Genomic DNA, 5,000 nt, shown 5'->3' with positions numbered 1-5,000 from the left:
AGCGCTCGTTGCCCCTTCGCCGCCCCCCCGAAATTGGAGAGCGCTCGTTGCCCCTTCGCCCCCCCCGAAATTGGAGAGCGCTCGTTGCCCCTTCGCCCCCCCCCCCGAAATTGGAGAGCGCTCGTTGCCCCTTCGCCCCCCCCCCCGAAATTGGAGAGCGCTCGTTGCCCCTTCGCCGCCCCCCCCCCCGAAATTGGAGAGCGCTCGTTGCCCCTTCGCCCCCCCCCCCGAAATTGGAGAGCGCTCGTTGCCCCTTCGGCCCCCCCCCCCCGAAATTGGAGAGCGCTCGTTGCCCCTTCGCCCCCCCGAAATTGGAGAGCGCTCGTTGCCCCCCCCCGAAATTGGAGAGCGCTCGTTGCCCCTTCGCTCCCCCCCCCCCGAAATTGGAGAGCGCTCGTTGCCCCTTCGCCCCCCCCCCGAAATTGGAGAGCGCTCGTTGCCCCTTCGCCCCCCCCCCCGAAATTGGAGAGCGCTCGTTGCCCCTTCGCTCCCCCCCCCCCCGAAATTGGAGAGCGCTCGTTGCCCCTTCGCCCCCCCCCCGAAATTGGAGAGCGCTCGTTGCCCCTTCGCCCCCCCGAAATTGGAGAGCGCTCGTTGCCCTTCGCTCCCCCCCCCCCGAAATTGGAGAGCGCTCGTTGCCCCTTCGCCCCCCCCCCGAAATTGGAGAGCGCTCGTTGCCCCTTCGCCCCCCCCCCGAAATTGGAGAGCGCTCGTTGCCCCTTCGCCCCCCCCCCCCGAAATTGGAGAGCGCTCGTTGCCCCTTCGCCCCCCCCCCCCGAAATTGGAGAGCGCTCGTTGCCCCTTCGCCCCCCCCCCCGAAATTGGAGAGCGCTCGTTGCCCCTTCGCCCCCCCCCCCGAAATTGGAGAGCGCTCGTTGCCCCTTCGCCCCCCCCCGAAATTGGAGAGCGCTCGTTGCCCCTTCGCTCCCCCCCCCCCGAAATTGGAGAGCGCTCGTTGCCCCTTCGTCCCCCCCCCCCCGAAATTGGAGAGCGCTCGTTGCCCCTTCGCTCCCCCCCCCCCCGAAATTGGAGAGCGCTCGTTGCCCCTTCGCCCCCCCCCCCCCGAAATTGGAGAGCGCTCGTTGCCCCTTCGCCCCCCCCCGAAATTGGAGAGCGCTCGTTGCCCCTTCGCCCCCCCCGAAATTGGAGAGCGCTCGTTGCCCCTTCGCCCCCCCCCCCGAAATTGGAGAGCGCTCGTTGCCCCTTCGCTCCCGAAATTGGAGAGCGCTCGTTGCCCCTTCGCCGCCCCCCCCCCCGAAATTGGAGAGCGCTCGTTGCCCCTTCGCCCCCCCCCCCCGAAATTGGAGAGCGCTCGTTGCCCCTTCGCCCCCCCCCCCCGAAATTGGAGAGCGCTCGTTGCCCCTTCGCCCCCCCCCCCCGAAATTGGAGAGCGCTCGTTGCCCCTTCGCCCCCCCCCCCCGAAATTGGAGAGCGCTCGTTGCCCCTTCGCCGCCCCCCCCCGAAATTGGAGAGCGCTCGTTGCCCCTTCGCCCCCCCCGAAATTGGAGAGCGCTCGTTGCCCCTTCGCCCCCCCCCCCCCCCCCCGAAATTGGAGAGCGCTCGTTGCCCCTTCGCCCCCCCCCCGAAATTGGAGAGCGCTCGTTGCCCCTTCGCCCCCCCGAAATTGGAGAGCGCTCGTTGCCCCTTCGCCCCCCCCCCCGAAATTGGAGAGCGCTCGTTGCCCCTTCGCCCCCCCCCCCGAAATTGGAGAGCGCTCGTTGCCCCTTCGCCCCCCCCCCCCGAAATTGGAGAGCGCTCGTTGCCCCTTCGCCCCCCCCCCCCCGAAATTGGAGAGCGCTCGTTGCCCCTTCGCCCCCCCCCCCGAAATTGGAGGAGCGCTCGTTGCCCCTTCGCCCCCGCCCCCCCGAAATTGGAGAGCGCTCGTTGCCCCTTCGCCCCCCCCCCCCGAAATTGGAGAGCGCTCGTTGCCCCTTCGCCCCCCCCCCCCGAAATTGGAGAGCGCTCGTTGCCCCTTCGCCCCCCCCCCCGAAATTGGAGAGCGCTCGTTGCCCCTTCGCCGCCCCCCCCCCGAAATTGGAGAGCGCTCGTTGCCCCTTCGCCGCCCCCCCCCCCGAAATTGGAGAGCGCTCGTTGCCCCTTCGCCCCCCCCCCCCCCGAAATTGGAGAGCGCTCGTTGCCCCTTCGCCCCCCCCCCCCGAAATTGGAGAGCGCTCGTTGCCCCTTCGCCCCCCCCCCCCGAAATTGGAGAGCGCTCGTTGCCCCTTCGCCCCCCCCCCCCGAAATTGGAGAGCGCTCGTTGCCCCTTCGCCCCCCCCCCCCCCCGAAATTGGAGAGCGCTCGTTGCCCCTTCGCCCCCCCCCCCCGAAATTCGGAGAGCGCTCGTTGCCCCTTCGCCCCCCCCCCCCGAAATTGGAGAGCGCTCGTTGCCCCTTCGCCCCTTCCCCCCCCCGAAATTGGAGAGCGCTCGTTGCCCTTCCGCCCCCCCCCCCCGAAATTGGAGAGCGCTCGTTGCCCCTTCGCCGCCCCCCGAAATTGGAGAGCGCTCGTTGCCCCTTCGCCGCCCCCCGAAATTGGAGAGCGCTCGTTGCCCCTTCGCCGCCCGCAGAGCGACTCCGCCTCCTCTTCTTCGGGGACCTTCGAACCGCCAATTCTGCTCCGAACTCACAATTGGTTCACTATTGGTTCACTGACCTCACAATTCTTGCCATTCGCTCTCCTCTTCGCCATCACGTTCTTGCAATTCTTCACAGGAAGTTGCAAGCGATGAATCTGGTTCAAGAATCATGCGATTTATGGAGAGAGACATACGGGCGAGATTGGCCAAACACGCGTAGACTGCGAGTGAAATGAAACAGAATGAAACCTGAAGAATAAGAGGCACAACGAAATAAAGAAATGCACGAACAAGATGGGTACAAATAAGGGAATATAACCGGGCAATGAAATTTACATTTTTGTGGACATTTTTTTCCATTTTGAGGAGTCGTGTCTATAGATTCTGTATTTCTTGCTTAGAATTAGGCATTTTATGTTCGTAGATACAACTGATGCATATCATGAATTCCTTAAATGTATAAACACCCAGGAAAGGAGTGACGCATCAGAATTAAGAGAAGGAAAACAAGAAGAAAGAAAAGAAAAAGGAAACATATTGCTAGAACTATTAAATTCTGGAAAGAAAATGTCATTTAAAAGACCTGAACTATCGTCACAATGAATGGAGAAAACTTGAAGAAAAAAGGAAATAACAAAGAAAAAAGTCTTATAGAGCGAAATTCCAAAGCCGCGTCTATAGCCTGTTTTCAATAGCAATCTCTGCAATGACGGTGCAAGACAGTGCCAGGCTTTGGCCACGAACTAAGCGGGAGTTTAAGCCTTCGGTCGCCCAAATCTCTGCCTCGCAAAGCCATAAGTCTCCCCGAACCCGAACCCGAGGCACCGAAGCCGAGCCGGCTTCGGTGCCTCGGGTTCGGATGGTTAGGTTATTTTCTGGTTGTTGATTTTCTTTTGTTTTTGCTGTTTGATGTTTTTTGTTCTATTGCTTTTGTTTTTTTTCTTGTTTTCTGATGTTTTTTTCTTATTTTTGTTGTTGATTTTCTTTTGTTTTTGCTGTTTGATGTTTTTTTGTTCTTTTGTTTTTTTTCTTGTTTGCTCATGTTTGTTTTTCTTGTTTTCTGATGTTTGTTTCTTGTTTTCTTATATTTTGTTGTTGATTTTCTTTTGTTTTTGCTGTTTGATGTTTTTTTGTTCTTTTGTTTTTGTTTTCTTTTCTTGTTTGTTCATGTTTTTTTCTTGTTTTCTTGTTTGTTGTTGATTTTCTTTTGTTTTTGCTCTTTGATTTTTGTTCTTTTGTTTTTTTCTTGTTTGCTCATGTTTGTTTTTCTTGTTTTCTTGTTTGTTGATTTTCTTTTGTTTTTGCTATTTGGTGTTTTTTGTTCTTTTGTTTTTGTTTTTTCTTGTTTGCTCATGTTTGTTTTTCTTGTTTTCTTATATTTTGTTGTTGATTTTCTTTTGTTTTTGCTGTTTGATGTTTTTTGTTCTATTTCTTTTGTTTTTTTTTCTTGTTTGCTCATGTTTTTTTCTTGTTTTCTTGTTGATTTTCTTTTGTTTTTGCTTTTTGAATTTTTGTTTTTGTTTTTCTTTCTTGTTTGCTCGTGTTTTATTTCTTGTTTTCTTGTTTGTTGTTGATTTTCTTTTGTTTTTGCTATTTGATATTTGTTCATGTTTCTTTCTTGTTTGCTCATGTTTTTTTCTTGCTTTCTCATGTTTTGTTGTTGATTTTCTTTTGTTTTTGCTATTTGGTGTTTTTAGTTCTTTTGTTTTTTTCTTGTTTGCTCATGTTTTTTTCTTGTTTTCTTATGTTTTGTTGTTGATTTATTCGTTTTTGTTGTTGCTTTTCTTATCTTTTGTAATTTTCTCAAGTTTTTATCGTTGCTTTTCTTGTGATGTTGTTGTCTTTTGATCCTGCTGTTACTTTTCTTGATTTTGTTGTTGCTTTTCTAATATTTCTGTTCCTTCTTTTCTCATGTTACTTCCTTCTTAATGTTTTTGTTCCTTTTCTTATGCTTTCTGTGCTATCCATTCTCTCTGAGCAAACAAATAATCCTCCTAATTTCTATCCTTGAAAAACCATCTTTTCATACCTTTTTATTTATTTATTTATTTATTCATTCATTTATTTATTTATTTATTTTATTTTTTTCATACCAAAACAAAGTTTCTTAACGCTACCAAACACTTCTGCTACCTAAAGTGCCCCCAAAACCCCCCCCCCCGTTTGGCCAAGAACCCGATGCCCACCGACTAGAAATTCCACCATTTATTTATTTATCCGGCCAAAAAACCGGACACCTGGTTACCGATTTCTCCCCGACAAGTTGCACAGGTCCGGCAAGTGCTCATCTTCGCATCGTGCTTGCAACACCTGAGCATCTTGGCTTTGCTGTTGTTGGTGTTGTTGTTATTTTTCATCCTTATTTCATTATCCTTATGCAGTTATTAGTATCATCACTTTCGTTGTTAGCATCATTACTATTATT

Source organism: Penaeus vannamei, chromosome 28 (genome assembly GCF_042767895.1).
Source record: "Penaeus vannamei isolate JL-2024 chromosome 28, ASM4276789v1, whole genome shotgun sequence".
NCBI lineage: Eukaryota > Metazoa > Arthropoda > Malacostraca > Decapoda > Penaeidae > Penaeus > Penaeus vannamei.
The sequence above is the reverse complement of the archived record's forward strand: the minus strand, read 5'-3'. Positions refer to the sequence as shown.